At 35.8% G+C, this 20,600-nt stretch overlaps 1 protein-coding gene across 1 annotated transcript in view; it reads right to left on the reverse strand.

Moving 5' to 3' along the window:
- The window catches only part of LOC128233724 (muscarinic acetylcholine receptor M1-like), a 117,517-nt gene that overhangs the window by 54,214 nt on the left and 42,703 nt on the right, over nt 1-20,600 (reverse strand). The gene's annotated exons all lie outside the window — the stretch shown is intronic.

Genomic DNA, 20,600 nt, shown 5'->3' on the forward strand with positions numbered 1-20,600 from the left:
TGAATGGGGTCAGTGATGAATGACCATAAAATTGACTTAAGTTGCATATTGAATGCCACGGCTGGGGCCGTATTCATAAAAATCATACCGCATTTATTATTTGGACCTTGTTCATGCGTTTTTCATATTTGTGGTAAGAACGAGATTCTGTTCACTAAATAAAACAGACTAAGATTGTAAGTATCATTCACGGCCGAGAGTGTAATATAGGTTCATCCCGACTCGAGCGTAGGGTGTTTTGCGGAAACGAGGTTGTGCGAGGGTTGGGTGAACCTTTCCTACACCAGCGGCTATGGTAGATGCTTTTTCTCCCACCTCAGTTGAATAAATTTAATGATTTTTTTTTGCTGGAACTCTTTTGTGCGTAGTGAAAATAAATGCGATTTATATGTGATAATTCGTGGTTGTCATGAATATGCGCGCAGTGATTCAGATTATGTTAATAGTCAAATCGGACTTTAAATTGTTCTGAGGAGAGTGAAGCATTATTTCTTGAAAAGTGCGTGAAAACGTTTTTATGGTGACATTTGAAGCGAGAAATAATTAATTAGCATTCTAAATATTGCCACAAGACCAGGTTTCTATGATGCTACAGACGACAGTCTTCAACAAGGGATGTAATTACAATGTGACGACCATTAAAAAGGAGTTCCATACGGGTACTTGTTTTATCTTGGCCCGTGGGCAAGATAAGGATTTCTAGCATGTTTTTTTTTTTTGGGGGGGGGGAATTACTTATCGGGGGTGGGAGAAATTTAAATACGGTACCTGGCCATACACAGATTTCATTTTTATGTTGTTACTGTTGTGAATTTTAAACCTCTATTTTACAAACTTTAAGGGGTGTTCAACTTCTAATGCCATGTATATAATTTATAGATTTTATTGTAAGACATAAGCTTGCTGAAAATAACGAAAAGAACGTGACAAAAGAAAGTTTTATTTCGATTTAAGCAATGAAAACAATGGATGCATTGCACTTGGAGAATAGTTTAATATTCCAAGAGCATTGATAAAAATTGATTAGGAAACTTTAACTTGTAAGTGTAAGACAAATTGTAATAAAGTGTTATTTTTATACACAATAAACCCCTGTTTTTTCACAATAAAATCACTTATGAAAAACCATAGGGGTTCGGAATAGTGACTTTATTGCTTGTAAGTTAGTTTCGGAACATTAAGTTGAAGTTTAATAGAATGTAAGCCATGGGCTCGGTTGCGTTCAACAGTTCAAGTCAGATATTGGAGTTAATGGTGTCAATCTTTAGGATCGACAACTTCTGAATAGTTGAAAGGCATTGAGATGATGATTACACAACATTCACAATAACTTTGGGTAACAAATAACAGTCATTGTCATAAAACCTCTTCGATTACGCAAGTTTGCAGTAAATGACGTAACATCCAGGAAAAAGTGACTGCTAGAGAGCAGTAACAAATCTGCAAAAGGACCGAATATAACGCGTCTAACCATAAGTATTGCAAGAAAAAATGCCTAAGCGTTTGGAGAGATATTTTTCTGTTTATAACTGTCAAACGCTGCAAAATTAGCAAACTCACGGGCATGCGTCATTCTTTTTTTCATGCATGATGAAAATCGAGGAAAACATTTGTTCGAAATGCGTTTTTAGAATGGTTAACTTAGTTTTATTATGTTCTAATAACGATTTTGGGTCGGAACAAACGTCAAAAAGCTTTAAAAACCTTTACTTCATCATTTTAATAAAATCATACAAGCGTGTTTTATGTGTACCCCGAGGTTGATATCACTTCTTAAGTCGATAAATCTAAACACTGAAATTACTTACAATCGATTATTGTTTTGTATAGAAATGCCATGTTTGTTTCAATCGTACCATACATGACATTATATCACAGGTCAGATCTTTAAGAAAACAGGGATATTTCCAATATTAACATCACCAAGACCATTTAGAGTTTTCGCTCATGTCTCTGCTTATTGTATTGCCGTACATATTCTCATCTAATCGTCTTAAGCTTCCGCCAAAAACCACCGTTAAATTTCCATATAGTCAGTGTTTGATTTATTCAGGGGCTGTTCAGCGTTTCCCGCATGCATTCTGGCTAGTACAACGACATTCCGCGCCAAACACTAAGATATCGTATGAGTGATCTTCTTAACCAATGAAACTGCCTGCCGGCCTAATGGTTCACATAACCAAAAATAATCAAGAACTAGTTCGTTAAAGAGTATATATATATAGTAAAAATTCATACAGCATAACTCAATAAAGGAACAACGGTAAAGGAACAAACGCAAGACATTGTATAATTGATCTTATAACGTTAATAGTGGGGTTATCCAATGGCAAAATATTTCCCGAACGATTTTACTTATGGCTCGTGACGTGGAAACATTAATGGTACAAGTAAATTGAATATGCCAATTTTATATTAATCATTTCTACATTTTTTTTTGTTAATGACAATTAATTACACAAAGAATTTTGCATTTTTACAGAGACGGCGGATATGAACGGAAATTAAGAATAAACTGTATTATAAAAATGAGCCAAGCGTTCTGGTTTCATGGGCATTTTTGTCCTCAGTTTTTATCTTGCGGCAAACGGTCATAGAAAGTAATTAACATTGGAAAAAATAAACCGAATAGAAGTTGGAAGGAACATAATTCAATTAAGTTCTTTTGTAGCAAGAAACAAGGAAACCAGCAAGATATCTTACAAAGAGAAAAATTGCAGCGTTAGTGAGGATTGTCATTAATTATCACAGCCTCTAGACTGTTATGATTGATCTGGATTTGTCCCATCGAGGGCTTTCTAGATAACGCTCGCCTTTGTTACTTAATAAGTCTGTAGTCTATTTTCACGTGTATCCTAACGGCAGACGTGAATAAGCATTAGGTTTAATCATTAGTGTGATAAGAAAATAGAATCGATGGCTTTGCTTTTGAGCTGAAGTTCGATTTCCCGTCAGATTCACCACAGTGAAATTCCCGTGTAATGTTAGAGTGATTTAGAACCGCAATTACGTAAATTTCGTTGACAAATAGAATTGAGATGAAGTTTTCGAGTGATTTTCTTTGCTGGAGACATAGCGTGATTTATGTTTTATGACAGCTTTGGTAATAACAAATTAGCATCATGTCTTCAGACATCGTCATAAATGGCACGTTGTTTTACAAGGGAATTTTAGTACTCATAATTGGCAGGGTTTCAAAAAATAATCAATGGAACGTACATGAAGATATCGTCTGCGAAAATAAGTCTGGTGGAGGTATTTGCGTTCGTATATATTTAATTTAATAAAGACATATAAATGGAAATGACTCAGATACCACTTCAAAGTACTGAAATTAGTTTAGGCATGATTCCTCTCGCTTAATGAAAATTTCACTTATTCTTCCGCGGAACTCAACTGACGCTTCACAATATTTTACATAACTACTCATTTTCAACATTTTCAGCCTAAATAATAATAACGATTGCCACGATTTCTACGTTTGTTTTGACTATATTGGTCTGGGATGACAGCCATAAAATGCATAGATGAAGTCGGTAACCCCAATATTTATGAGATAAACAATAACAACATTGTTACTGTCGTTTCATGTTAGGTTTGTGAGTTGAGATTGAAACCCCAACGCTCATTACTAAATATTTCTGATTGATATTGATGTAATGTAGATTGTGGGAGTGTGTGTTTGATTGTGTGTCCGTGTGTCACAAGTCCTTTGATTCCTGTATCACGAAACAAGATCATATCTATTTGTTAAAAGTCTTCATTCGAAGAAAATAATATTGCCTTCCTACGTAACATCTATGTCACCATTTATCACGTGGTATACATACACACTGACAGGGTAGAGTCTTAAGAAAAAGGTTTGTCCTTTTGTTCTGATGGTATTCATTACCTTTTTAATATTGCAAACATACAAACACGGCATTACAAAATACGCTATTTTGATAATATCCCTTAGCCATAGCAAACGCGGTTACAAAAAAGCATCACTTTACAGCATAACATCCTATCACTTTCCAACATACCACCACATCACTTTACAACATACCACCCAGTCACTTTACAGCATACAACCCCATCACTTTAAAGCATACCACCCCATCGCTTTACAGCATACAACCCCATCACTTTACAGCATACCAACACATCACTTTACAACATTCCACCCCATCACTTTACAGCATACCACCCCATAACTTTACAGCATACCACCCCATCACTTTACACCATACCACCCCATCGCTTTACAGCATACCACCCCATCACTTTACAGCATACCAACACATCACTTTACAACATTCCACCCCATCACTTTACAGCATACCACCCAATAACTTTACAGCATACAACCCCATCACTTTAAAGCATACCACCCAATAACTTTACAGCATACAACCCCATCACTTTAAAGCATACCACCCCATCGCTTTACAGCATACCACCCCATCACTTTACAGCATATCAACACATCACTTTACAACATTCCACCCCATCACTTTACAGCATACCACCCCATCACATTACAGCATACCACCACATCACTTTACAGCATACCACACCATCACTTTACAACATACCACCCCATCACTTTACAGAATACAACCCCATTACTTTACAGCATACCACCCCATAAATTTACAGCATACCACCCCATCACTTTACAGTATACCAAACCATCAGTTTACAGCAAAGAACCCCATCACTTTACAGCATACCACCCCATCACTTTACATCATACCACCCCATCATTTTACACCATACCATTCCATCACTTTACAGCATACCACCCCATCAATTAACAGCATACCATACCATCAATTTACAGCATACCACCCCATCACTTTACAGCATACAACCCCATCACTTTACAGCATACCACCCCATCACTTTACAACATACAACCCCGCCACTTTACAGCATACCACCCCATCACTTTACAGCATACCACCCCATCACTTTACAACATACAACCCCGCCACTTTACAGCATACAACCCCATCACTTTACAGCATACCACCCCATCACTTTACAACATACAACCCCGCCACTTTACAGCATACCACCCCATCACTTTACAGCATACAACCCCATCACTTTACAACATACAACCCCATCACTTTACAGTAAACAATCCCATCACTTTACAGTATACCAACCAACACTTTACAGTATACCAACCGATCACTTTACAGTATACCCCCCCCCACCACTTCACAGCATACAACCTCACCACTTCAGAGTATACGAACCCATCACTTTACAGTATACCACCAACTCACATTACAGTATACCACCCCATTAGTTTACAGTATACCATCCCATCACTTTACAATATACCACCCCACCACTTTACAGCATACAACCCCATCACTTTACAAGATACCATCCATTACTTTACAGTATACCACCCAAACATTTACAGTATACAAAACCATCACTTTACAGCATACAATCCCATCACTTTACAGCATACAATCCCATCACTTTACAACATACAATCCCATCACTTTACAGCATACAATCCCATCACTTAACAGTATACAATCCCATCACTTAACAGCATACCACACCATCACTTTACAGTATACAATCCCATCACTTTACAGTATACAAACCCATTACTTTACAGTATACCATCCCATCACTTTATAGTATACCACCCCATCATTTTACTGTATACAACATCATCACTTTACAGCATACAACCCCACCACTTTAAAACATACCACCCCATCACTTGACGGTATACTACCCCATCACTTTACAGCATACAACCCCATCACCTTACAGCATACAACCCCATCACCTTACAACATACAACCCCATCACTTGACGGTATACTACCCCATCACTTTACAGCATACCACCCCATCATTTTACAGCATACAACCCCATCACCTTACAGCATACAACCCCATCACTTTACAGCATACAACCCCATCACTTTACAGCATACAACCCCGCCACTTAACAGCATACAACCCCATCACTTTACAGCATACAACCCCGCCACTTTACAGCATACAACCCCGCCACTTTACAGCATACAACCCCGCCACTTTACAACATACAACCCCATCGCTTTACAGCAAACAACCCCGCCACTTTACAACATACAACCCCATCACTTTACAGCATACAACCCCACCACTTTACAGCATACAACCCCATCACTTTACAGCATACAACCCCACCACTTTACAGCATACAACCCCGCCACTTTACAACATACAACCCCATCACTTTACAGCATACAACCCCGCCACTTTACAGCATACAACCCCGCCACTTTACAGCATACAACCCCGCCACTTTACAACATACAACCCCATCGCTTTACAGCATACAACCCCGCCACTTTACAACATACAACCCCACCACTTTACAGCATACAACCCCATCGCTTTACAGCATACAACCCCACCACTTTACAGCATACAACCCCATCACTTTACAGCATACAACCCCGCCACTTTACAGCATACAACCCCATCACTTTACAGCATACCACCCCGCCACTTTACAGCATACAACCCCATCACTTTACAGCATACAACCCTGCCACTTTACAACATACAACCCCATCGCTTTACAGCATACAACCCCGCCACTTTACAACATACAACCCCACCACTTTACAGCATACAACCCCATCACTTTACAGCATACAACCCCGCCACTTTACAGCATACAACCCCATCACTTTACAGCATACAACCCCGCCACTTTACAGCATACAACCCCACCGCTTTACAGCATACAACCCCACCACTTTACAACATACAACCCCACCACTTTACAGCATACAACCCCATCACTTTACAGCATACAACCCCACCACTTTAAAACATACAACCCCACCACTTTACAGCATACAACCCCACCGCTTTACAGCATACAACCCCACCACTTTAAAACATACAACCCCACCACTTTACAGCATACAACCCCATCACTTTACAGCATACAACCCCATCACTTTACAGCATACAACCCCACCACTTTACAGCATACAACCCCATCACTTTACAGCATACAACCCCACCACTTTAAAACATACAACCCCATCACTTTACAGCATACAACCCCACCACTTTACAGCATACAACCCCATCACTTTACAGCATACAACCCCATCGCTTTACAGCATACAACCCCACCACTTTACAGCATACAACCCCATCACTTTACAGCATACAACCCCACCACTTTACAGCATACAACTCAATGACTTTACAGCATACAACCCCATCACTTAACAGCATACAATCCCATCACTTAACAGTATACAACCCCATCGCTTAACAGCGTACCACACCATCACTTTACAGTATACAATCCCATCACTTTACAGCATACAACCCCACCACTTTAAAACATACAACCCCACCACTTTACAGCATACAACCCCATCGTTTTACAGCATACAACCCCATCACTTTACAGCATACAACCCCATCGCTTTACAGCATACAACCCCACCACTTTACAGCATACAACTCAATGAGTTTACAGCATACAACCCCATCACTTAACAGCATACAATCCCATCACTTTACAGCATACAACTCAATGACTTTACAGCATACAACCCCATCACTTTACAGCATACAATCCCATCACTTTACAGCATACAACCCCACCACTTTAAAACATACAACCCCACCACTTTACAGCATACAACCCCATCGTTTTACAGCATACAACCCCATCACTTTACAGCATACAAATCCATCACTTTACAGCATACAACCCCACCACTTTACAGCATACAACTCAATGACTTTACAGCATACAACCCCATCACTTAACAGCATACAATCCCATCACTTTACAGCATACAACTCAATGACTTTACAGCATACAACCCCATCACTTTACAGCATACAACCCCATCGCTTTACAGCATACAACCCCATCACTTTACAGCATACAACCCCATCACTTTACAGCATACAACCCCATCACTTTACAGCATACAACTCAATGACTTTAAGTATATTTAACTAAACATTTCAAGGGCATAGCGACATATAGAACGTGGGACGAATAATCATAAAAGACATCCAGAACAGAATTTCCAGAATTTAATAAGAACTGACATGTACGCTTTCTTGGAGAAAGTTTGAAATGCATGGGTCGGTTGCCTATGTATTTGACACAAAGTATGTGTGAGATAATTACTGGGTGATATTGAGAAGCGCTGTGGTGATGAGTTCCCCGGGTCCCTCGTGCGACATTGCTGTCATTTTAGAAAATGGGGATTTCCATCATGGCACTTTTGTAGACGCAGTTTTTTTCCTACGCTCGTTGTTCGCTCGTTGTTTTTTATGAGACTTACACGAATTATGATACTTGATTTCGTTTTTAGCAATGCACCTAAAACACGTCTTTCAATGATATGTAAACTGGACTTATTTAATACAATTTTCGCATAACATAAAGAAAACATTGTCATTTAAAGGTAACGAAGACCACATTTTAAGCAAACTTACGCAGATAAACATCATGCATGCACTGTATAAACCAGAACTCTTTTACATACAGATAGAACTGGTTTATCGGCACGTACTGAATGGAATTGAAATGAATATTATAGCGTCAAATATATCTTAGATCGAAGTATATGGTAACAAAGAATACTATTTATTTCCTAAATCGCCCTATTTCTAGCGATAAGGCGTTCTTTGACTGATTTATGGGTCGTATCTGAGAGAAACCCAGATTGCTTTTTTATTATTCTCTTTCAGCTTCTGTCAGAGAACTTCATTAACGTTAAAAAGCTACAATGCAGTATGATAAAGATAGTTAATAGTTATCTATAATGTAAAGGGGGAAAACTAAGAATTCAGTTGATTTCAATTCCATTCAATGCTAACCAAACATTAACAATTACTCTCATTCGAACCTTGATTATTGATAGTATCGATAATGTACACGCCACTTGAAGGCTACTTCCTGTATAGAACAACTAAACATAGAATTGATGTGTGGATGATTTTCAGCGAAAACGTGAAAAAATCGTCAATATCCGTTTGGTTTAACCGGCTGTTATTCAATTTTGCACAACTTAATTAAAACGCGAACATTTCGTGAAAACGTGTATTTGTTTTGACTTTGAATCATACTGCTTAAGTGAGTATCATTCAACGGGACATAGCATATATGTTCGCATAATACAATGGAAACCTCAGGGAAAAACAAACAGAAACAGCGTGAACAAAGCTCCAACAGAATCAAGGCTCTCTCAAGTTTCTACGTTAGACTGTTATTGTCACAGGGCACAACACAAATAGGACAGGCTGTGTGAGCGATACATACGACATGCGACATTCAAAACTGAACGTCTTGCTGGCACGACTCTGGACATTCAAAAATGAATTTCGTGTGTGTCCAATATCTGGCACGACATTGAACACACACGACACATGTCCAATGTCGTGCAAGCACGATTTTCCCTTTTGAATGTTCGATGCCAAATGTCGTGTAAGTTGGAGTTATTTTTTTATTTTGTTAATGTCTAAAACACACAGCTTATAATACAGACACTTATATTTGGTTGTAAATTAATGTTTTGGTAACCAACTTGGCAACGGCATTGAAAAAAAGAGGGGCCTGGTGATAAACCGGTGGAACGGCCAGTGAAGAGAAGAGGGACCTGGGGATAAACCGGTGGAACGGCCAGTGAAGAGGAGAGGGGACTAGGGGTTAAAACGGTGGAACGGAGGTAAGCATTGGGTTTAAACTGGTGGAACGGTCAGTGGAAAGAGGAGGGGACTGAAGTAAAAACGGTGGAACGGATGTGAGCATTGGGTTTAAACCGGTGGAACGGTCAGTGGAAAGAGGAGGGGACTGAAGTGAAAACGGTGGAACGGAGGTGAGCATTGGGTTTAAACCGGTTGAACGGTCAGTGAAAAAAGGAGTGGACTGAAGTTAAAACGGTGGAACGGATGTAGAACATTTGGTTTAAACCGGTTGAACGGTCAGTGAAAAGAGGAGGGGACTGAAGTTAAAACGGTGGAACGGATGTGGACATTGGGTTTAAACTGGTTGAACGGTGAGCGACAAGAAGAGAGCGCTTGTGGTTAAATCGTTCCACGAATAAGTCTGAGTGTAACACTTTTAACTTTATATTAACATCATACTGTCATTTAAGTCTTTGAATCGCAAACTAGTATTATGTGCTCCCACATTTATGGATGTATCTGAAGACAAGAAGATGTGTCATTGTGGTAGCCAACACAATTGAGTAGTTTTGATTGTTGAAGAAAAAAGGTAACCTTGATAGGGCCATAAACAATCTTTGTTTCCTCTAACATCTCCAAAAATAGGTGAGGTTTGATTTTTACGGAACCTAGATTCTGTACCAAACCAACCAATATCAAACTATATTACTATTATATTTATATATAAAATGATTAAATTTTAACATGTACACTAAAATAATGCACATTTTTCGGGAAATTACGAAAACAAAGCGACACTATGGCATAAAATGTAAAGGGTCGGGAGGAATTACAGGGCCGGTCGGGTTGGTGCTTACAAACACTTTTACCCCTAAAAAGTCGGGTATATGATAACAAGGAATATTAGCTCAATGAGCTATTTTCTGACACACCTATTTTCCGACAGTAAGCGACAATATAGAACGCTTAGGGTTTTACACTTATTTTGCCTTGGAGTTTTGAGTATTGGAAGTGAGCGACGTGTTAGTACTTCCGTATACTCGTTGTCAACTGTTATTTTGAAGTAATCGTTCATGCAGTGTAATTAAAAATCGATTATTAAGTTAAGTGATGTTTTAAGACGGACTCTCGTGCACGATCTTCTTTCACAAAAGATTTGATGTTCCGGAAAAACAAAAGTGAATACTTTTTATACAAACCCATATAGCTCAGAAGAAGCACCTAATAACTGACAAATAAAAGTCTGAAAATAGACCGAACGGCATGTTGTTTCGAAGATTAGCAAACATATATCCTTTATTGTGTGGTATTTCAAAGTATACATATTTCATTCTTATACACCGGACAGGCATTTCCGGTGAATTTGGCCCTTTTGGAAGATTCCATCTGGCATGCCCAACTAGGCGGAATTTCTTATTTTATAAGAGATTTTATGACAATGAGATTATGACATTTCTATACAGTGAAATAACATATATATTTTTCGAAAATGTTATAAACAATATTGAAAAAACACAAACTTAGAAAAGGCCAAGAAAACAATCTTAAAAAATGCCATGTTTAAGAGGAACTTGTCGTTAAAATTGAACTGGAATTTCTACTCGTTGTGACGTCAGTTTACAACGTCGCATTCTGTTTTTGGTGACAAGTACACACATGCTTCTTCTTCGTCATTTCTTTTACACAAATGGACAACTAAACGTATTCAAGAAGAAGATCACTTATTTGTTCTCCGCCTTGATCGACAAATCCGACGCTTTGTCACGCTTAGTGGGGCTTTCGCACGTGCCATCGGGTTGGTTTTTCTGATCTGTTCCGAAAAAAATACCTGCTATCTAAGAGGCTATACTATTTTGTTATGAGCATTGATTATCAGTGTTCAGTCTGTGTCATCATGATCGTCCATTATATGTCATCATGGTCGTCCATTATGTGTCCATTATGTGTCATCATGGTCGTCCATTATGTGTCATCATGGTCGTCCATTATGTGTCATCATGATCGTCCATTCTGTGTCATCATAGTCGTCCATTCTGTGTCATCATGGTCGTCCATTCTGTGGCATCATGGTCGTCCATTCTGTGTCATCATGGTCGTCAATTCTGTGTCATCATGGTCGTACGGTCTGTGTCATCATGATCGTACGGCCTGTGTCGTAATGATCGTACAGTCAGTGTCATCATGATCGTACAGTCTGTGTAATCATGATCGTACAGTCTGTGTCATCATGATCGTACAGTCTGTGTCATCATGATCGTACTGTCTGTGTCATCACTATCGTACATGCTGTGTCATCATGATCGTACAGTCTGTGTCATCATGATCGTACAGTCTGTGTCATCATGACCGTACAGTCTGTGTCATCATGATCGTACAGTCTGTGTCATCATGATCGTACAGTCTGTTTCATCATGATCGTACAGTCTGTATCAACATGATCGTACAGTCTGTGTCATCATGATCTCGATATTTTCATTCAATTCAATTATTTCGAAATTTGCTGCTGTAAATCAACAAACGCAAGCGCATTTAATCTAGATTTTTCCGATAAAATATTGTTTTAAAACTGATAGACGTGTTCGAATCAAATACACAAATCGGATAATTGTATTCCATCGTGAAACAAAATAAACACATTCACAGGAAAGGAAAACACGACAACGAAGCTAAATTTGCATACAAATGTGATTTTTAAATCGATTCCCGTCTTTATTCTTAAAATTGAGAAATGTTTTTTTGTAGTTACACTATCTGTTTTTGATGGTGTTTTTTTTTGGCATTTGAATATACAACTTGATGCTGAAACACTCTGTTAAAATTAGAAGCAAAGTGTAACGACTGGTAATTATATCGAATTTAAACATTTGTCTTTGAAATTAAGAAGTGGATCAAAACAAAAGGATACAACGACAAGAAGAGAAATAGCTCTCTCGAGATTGTTTTAAGAGTTTGGGAAAATAATATGTAAGATAAGGACCGAGGTGGGAATACACCATGTAATACACACAGGCATTCCGCGTTGTTGATAATAGTTTTGTTTCCAGAACATTGTGAGACAGTAACGCGACCGTATTCCGTTTATGCGAACTTCCTTTGTTTACATTAACGATGTACGTGCAGTTGGCGGTATATCGGCCTAGCCGTCTCAGTGTGTGTAAACCACGTGATAAATAACGTCATATAATTATGCTACGTCGGAAGGCAACATTTTGATTAAACTAAAGACTTAAATCGAAGATAACTTTTCTTTTACTGCACAATTTTAAATGAAACAGAGCCCCGTTGTATTCCCGGACTTTGATAAGGTGATTAGTTTCCTCAAACCTTTTGACAAACTTGTTTCAAAAATAATATTTTAACAGAGCTCCATCATGCGACATTTTTGTGAAAAGGTTTGTCGAAGTGGTTTAAGAAACGGAACTTTAAATCAAACTCTGGTAAAATACCAAATGCGGGGCTGTGTTAGCGGCATAGAGTACGCCATGGTTAATTTAATATGGTGTATAAATAGTGAAGTTATCTTATTTAAAGTCATCATTCGAAGCAAATTGTTGCTTTTTGACGTTGCATTCATGACGCTATTTATCACGTGGTATACACACACTTAGTGTGTCTTTGTTTAGTTTAAACAGGGCATAAATTACGTATTTTGGGTCTTTGAAGTCCAAAACATTGTTTATTGTTATATGTTATTTTCAGTATTCTTTTTTTCTGCGCATTAACCCTTTTCAAATAATACCAACATATTAACTTTGACAAAAAACAGCTAGAAGATAAACTTTCAAATTCAACTCAAAATTTCCAGAAGCAAATTGCTGAACTCAAACAAAAAAAAATCAGTAAATGATAAAAGGAGTACAGACGCCCTTAAAATGTCGAATTACAACGAACTGTACTCTCGTAAAACAAACATAAAAATAATGGACATAACCGAGGAACGGGACGAGACGGAGGCGAGGCTGACTGAGAAGGTCGATGGGATTCTGAAGGCACAGGGGACTGAGTTAAAGAAGGAGGAGATTCTGGCTATTCATAGGATTCCAACCAGGGGTGGGGGGGGGGGTTGGTGAGGCCTGTGGTTATCAAAACAATAAACACTAGTGTAAAGTCACGGATCATGAGGAAAATAAAACAGATGAAGTTGGCATGACACAGAATAACAGACGATGTGACACGATTGAACGCAGGGCTTATCAGCAGACTTTTTGATCACGAACAAATAGAAAGTGCTTAGTTTTTTAATGATTCAGTGTTTGGACAAACCCATAGAGGGGAACGTGTAAAATTTGATATCAGAGACTACAGCTCAAACCGTGTAAAAAGGTGAAATTTTGTTTTAGATTAGTAGATGTTGTTTTTTCAGAATAGTTTGTGATTGTTTCTGAAGTAACTGTAATAATATTAATAAAATGTAGATATCTTGTTTATTAATTATGATGTAAACATGACTACTATATTATTCATTTTGATTTTGTTTTTGACACCAGTCAGGTTTACTGTACACCATCTATTAACATGTTATAATGTGAACATATTGTAGTTAACGCATTACATAAAACATATCTTTTTATGACTAAAAAAGTTTATTTAATTTAAAACCGTTTAAATATCAAGCCGGTGTACTCATAAGATGAAACAATTTTATTTAGTTTTAAAGGGGTTTAAGAATTTGCTGAATGTCTGATCTAAAGAACTATAAATACTATATCATACTGTATATTTTTCTACACCAAGACTAAATTGTGAACCAATAAGATATAGGTCATGAGTGTTAAGATTGTAGTAAATATAAGGTGTCCAAATAATCCTTTAAATTATGGACAGTTGGGGTGAACCCAATGTTGAAAGTTTTCACTAAGATTTACATCCTTTACGTCTTTCTTTTTTTTCTGTTTTCGGGGCTTGTATTTTTCTTTTTCTCTGATATAATTGTTTATTATATTACATAGTACACATATTCTGCCTTGTGTGAAGTGATAAGCGTCTCTGTTGGTTTTTCAAAATAGTTACATTGGTATCTTGCTCCAACCCTGCAGTACAAAATATTTTACTATTTATTAAATGTTGTTAACATAATTGCTCTGTATTGTGACATAACAGATTCTGCCATCTGAATGACAATCGGATTAGATGTATTTGTAAATACTTAATATGTGATCGTTGAATTTGTTTGCATGATTTAACATTTTATCGATATGATAATTGTGTGTGCATGTTTGTGTATATATACTTAATGTATATTGTTTTGTACAACATGATGCTTTGAGAATGTTTTATTTTATAGGTACATTTTTTTTCTTCTTATTAAAACAGCTAGAAATGCTCTAGAACTCTATATATTTTTTTGTTTCTGTTTTTTTTTACTTAACATAGGGTAATTATTATTGACTAAAACTGCTGGTACATGGTACCAATTTTTGTTGCATATGATTATAATATCCTATGCAACAGGTGAAAGCTAGTCGGTGTAAATTATGTATTTCCACGCTGGCTGTATTTCTTGTTCTGTTTTTTACTCTTACATGCAATGTATGTTTACTGTATGCAATGGGAAAACTGTAATAGTTGACATTATGTTTAAATGTGGTTACAAATACTATGGATATTTTTATAGTTATTTAGATATCACATGTAATACTTATGTCTAATTTGTATGTATGTTCTTACAACTGTAGGGGGTTAAATAATACAAAAAAGCGCCTTGACATATTTAATTTACTTAGAGAAAAAAAGCTTGATATCGTCTGTATTCAAGAAACTCATTTCACTTATGAACTTGAGAAATCAATATATTCAGAATGGAATGGTGAATGTTTTTACAGCCATGGGAAAACAAATGCCAGGGGAGTTGCTATACTATTTCGAAATAATTTAGACATTAAAACTAACAGTGTAGTTAAAGACAATAATAGAAATTTTCTGTTGATATAAATTTTGTATAATGATATGTCTTTCTTGTTAGCTAATATATACGCACCAAAAACAGATTGTCCGGATTATTTTTATATGATTTTCAATGAAATAGATAAACTGAGTAATATTGATAGGTATATTATTTGTGGGGACTATAACTTAGTGCTTAACCCAGAGTTAGACTATAAAAACTATAGAACGATTCACCATAATGTTAAAGCCAGGAAAAGATTATTAGATATAATTTATGAAAGAAACATACTAGATCCATATAGAGAATTACACGGAGAGAATAAAACTTACACTTGGAGAAGACTAAACCCTTTTCAGCAGGAAAGACTTTACTTATTTTTGATATCATATAATATGACAAATCTTGTTAGAAAATGTGAAACAGATATGTGTTATAAGTCGGATCATTCAATTATTACTTTAGAGTTATGTTTTTCTGCAGCCAAGCATGGTAAAGGTCTCTGGAAATTGAATAACTCACTTTTATTAGATATTGAATATTTAGGATGTATTAAAAAAAGATTAATGATGTAATTTTACAATATTGTATTCCTGTATATGATGCTGTGATAGAAATGGATAGGTCAGAAATACAGTTTGTAATTAACGATGAACTATTTTTAGAAACTTTGTTAATGGAAATTAGAGGTAAAACTATATCATTTGCTAGCTACAAGTCTGAAAAAAGAAATCAACAAGAACAAATATTGCTAAATGATATTTTAAAATTACAAAGTAATATGACGGAAGATAATAAAGAACAGTTATTAATTCTAGAGTCTGAGTTAAATCAGATAGACTCCTTAGAGGGCCTTTTGACATATGATGAAGTATCAAATACTTTAAAAGTTATGAAAAATGATAAATTTTTATAAAATGTTTTGGAAAAATATTGGCAATTTTGTTGTTAGAGCAATAAACCATGCCTTTAAGTGTAATTCGTTTTCTAGAAATATAAAGTTAGGTACGATTGTGTGTATTCCAAAGGAAAAGAAACCTAAACAATTCTTGAAAAACTGGAGACCTATTACTTTGCTTAACGTCGTTTATAAGATAGCTTCAGGTAGCATAGCAAATAGATTGAAATCTGTATTAGGTGTTTCAGTTTCCAAAGACCAAACAGGATTTGTTAAAGGTCGTAATATAAGTGAAAACACTAGGTTAGTGTATGATGTAATGAAATTGTGTGATGATAATAACATTCCTGGAATCATTATGCTGATTGACTTTGAAAAGGCTTTTGATTCTATATCCTTTAATTTTATTGAGAAAACTTTAGCATTTTTCAAATTTGGTGAAACTTTTAAAAGCTGGATTAAAATGTTTCTATATAATGCTGAAGTTGCTGTTCAATTAAATGGATACTTGTCAGATTTTTTTTTAAGATAGGTAGAGGTTGTCGACAGGGAGATCCAATTTCTCCATATTATTTTTTTTTATGTGCAGAAATCCTTTCTATAAAGATTAGACATTGTGAAGACATAAAAGGTATATGTATTGATGGAGAGGAATACAAGATTTCTTTATTTGCGGACGATACAACTTTATTATTAGATGGAACAGAGAAAACGGTCAAAACTGTCATAGAGGAGTTATATAGATTTTCACAATTTTCAGGACTAAAAGTAAATTTTGATAAGACAAAGTTGGTTTGGATTGGAACACAAAAATATTCTGCCAGATCTATTAAAACAAAATTTAAGTTGTCATGGGGGGATACTAGATTTAAACTACTGGGTGTACATTTTGATGTAGATCTTAACAAAATGTGTAACCTTAATTTTGATGAGAAACTGTTGAAAGTGAAGAATAGCATTGAATATTGGAAAAGAAGAAAATTAACACCTATAGGGAGACTAACTGTCGTAAAGACAATTTTATTACCACTGTTTACACACTTATTTATCAGCTTACCTAATCCACCAAATGCTTTTATGAAACAACTCAATGATTTATTCTCTAAGTTTGTATGGGGTGGAAAACCTAAGATAAAAAGCACCGTATTTGTGAAAGATTTTACAGAAGGTGGTATTAAAATGATAGATGTAGCGAGTTATATGTATAGTTTAAAAGTAAAATGGCTTAAAAATTATATAGTACATAATGAAAGTAAATGTTTTAAAGTGATGGAGAGTTTATTTGATGTTGATAAGATGTTTAAATTTGGTAAAATGTATTGTGGAAATATTTGCCAAAATTGTCAAATGTATTTTGGAAAGATGTTGTAAAAGCATATATGTTATATATAGATAAAATATGTATAGACACTGTAAAACAATTTTTGCACATGCCTTTATTCTATAACCATAACTTTAAAAATGGAAACTATGTATTTATGCATGCATTATTTATTAAGGGGTTACACTACGTAAAAACTTATTCGATCTAAATGGTAAAAGGTATGATCTAAGTGCTTTAGAATTGATTGTTGGCAAAAAATTGAACTTTTTACATTATAATGGACTTATATCTGCAATAGATTCATATATGAAGAAATAGAACATTATGTTAAGAGATATCGACCTTGCTCTTTGCAAAAATCCATGTATAAATTGTTTTTTATATCCTATATTGGTAAAACAGGACCTCAATAGATTTATTTACAACATGTTTATTAAAAACACTGAAAAACCAACTAGCCAACAAAAGTGGGTGTTGTTATATGAAAATATCAATATTAAATGGAAAGTTGTATATAGCTATGTATTTTATTGCACAAGAGATTCATATATTAATGGTTACAAACAAGAATAGTTCACATAATACGAGGGGTGATCCAGAATTACGTGGACTTCTTACATATTTTCTATATTTTTCGTCCAAATGATTTTTTAATTCATGAATATCTTATTCAAAGTATTCTGCATAGACGGTATGAAATTTAGGTCTGTAAAATTAATGAGTATTGCAAAATTACGGAATGTAAAATAACAGGAACGCACGGTCGGCACACCGTCTTAAATTAACGTTTACAATCTTTTTATGTATCTCTTACAACATGCTTTTCTTCCATGTTTATCTATGAAATTCCGCCAAATTACGTCACATACTACGTTGACTTCATACTAATATACTGTTCAAGTTTCTTACGTCATTTCCGTTTGAAAGTTGTTATATTCTGACTTGATTACAAGCACAGTCTAGGACACAACATGGCGTCATCGGACTTTGTGGAAGCGCGAGACGATGAAGTTTTGCATTTAATTGGGGAAAACATGGACACAGATTATGATAATGATGGCCGAGGTGAAAATGAAGCAACATGTGTCGTTCATTAGTATTTAACTGGCATTAACGTTTAAGAGAATGATGATATTCCATAGAAGACGATAAGGAAAAATCCAGATGAAGACGAGTGGCACGACGTTTTTGACGTTGGTAAAGAACGTCATCAGAGGGGATCGCCATTTGACGGTTTTTGTTGAAGAAAGCATCCTCGGGGCAGGATACGGAAGTGCAAAGAGTTTTAAGAGACGATTTAGGGGTTCATTTTTTCCATCTATTTATATTTTTATAATATATGCAGTGGATTACGTGCCATGTGTCAGTGTTGTTTGGTAATACTTCGAAAAAATATGACGCTTTATGAGCGCAACGTCATCGACGTCATTGGACTGTGCCGGTCGGGTTCAACCATGTATCGTAATTTGATTGCAATTCAGCGAAAATTCAATGTTTTGCTCTGAAAATTGCAGGAATTATGTAGAATATGTTAGATGTATTGAATGTGAAGTTTTTATGTTCTATGTGAAATGATGTTTGAATTCGTTGCTATATAAAATGAAACTAGTTGACGATAACCTATGTTCTTTTTGTGAAGGCAGTGAAGAAACTCCATCTTTTTTGGGATTGTAATAAAATACAGCCTTTGCTACAGCATATTTTACGAAAAATGTATTATATTGCTTCAAATATTGTCATAAATAGTATGTTTGTTTTGCTAGGGTCTGGAAAAAATAATTTTAGTTTTGATTTATTGTTCCTAGAATTTAAAAAAATCATATTCCTTTGTAAAAGAAAAAAAAAATAGTTCCAACAGTACATGGATTTAATAATAGCCTTAGACTGGCTTTGGATATTTATAAAAACACAAACTTATCAGTTAAGGAAAGAAGTAATTGGACAGTTGTAGAACGTTTTCTACTTTAAACTACATTTTTATTGGAATTATTTATATTTGAATTTAAGTTAAATTTTAAAGCATACAAATGAGAATATGTGATTTACTTGCATGTTTGTTTCTTTTTTTTTCCTTAGTTTATAATCATGGATATTTGTACAGTGTTTAAAACGATACAATAGAGCAAGTATGAACGCAACTTTTCATGATTGTATATACTGTTGTACCTATGGTACCTATTGTTTTGAATAAACGAAAGTGTCCATGAAAAACCCCTCAAAAAACAAACAAACATAATAAGTGGTCACCAGATATCCAAAATAGACATACATTTGGGCCGGATACCTTAACTAGGAGGTTAATTTGTTTTGAGAGCACGTACTCCAAATACGCAAGTACGTATTGCTTTCTTCTGTATGCAGTCTCATTGTGCTTCGTACTTTAAGTAATTACTCTAAACCCATAATTTGGTTATACTTTGGCTATACACACGTATTAATAATTCATGGCAAAGGTCATAAAACGATCACGAATTTTACTGTTTAATATGTTCCTATTTACAACGGGTAATAATGATAGACAATATAATTTAACGACACATACATAAAACTATTAACGCTACAGGAACACGCTCAGAAGACCAACCCAACGATCGCCTGACTAAATGGGGGACTATAAACCGACCATAAGACGACCATGAATATGAATATTTAATATGCTTTAATTAACAGCCTTGTTAAGTCGGCTTTTAAAGTGGGTCATACACGCCTCCGTGGCCCAGTGGTTAGGGCATCAACCTGCGGAGCGGGAGGTCGAAGGTTCGAGGTCCATACGGGGTTTGTTCTGATATAGCTTGTTGCTGACCAAGC

Source organism: Mya arenaria, chromosome 5 (genome assembly GCF_026914265.1).
Source record: "Mya arenaria isolate MELC-2E11 chromosome 5, ASM2691426v1".
Classification (NCBI taxonomy): Eukaryota; Metazoa; Mollusca; class Bivalvia; order Myida; family Myidae; genus Mya; species Mya arenaria.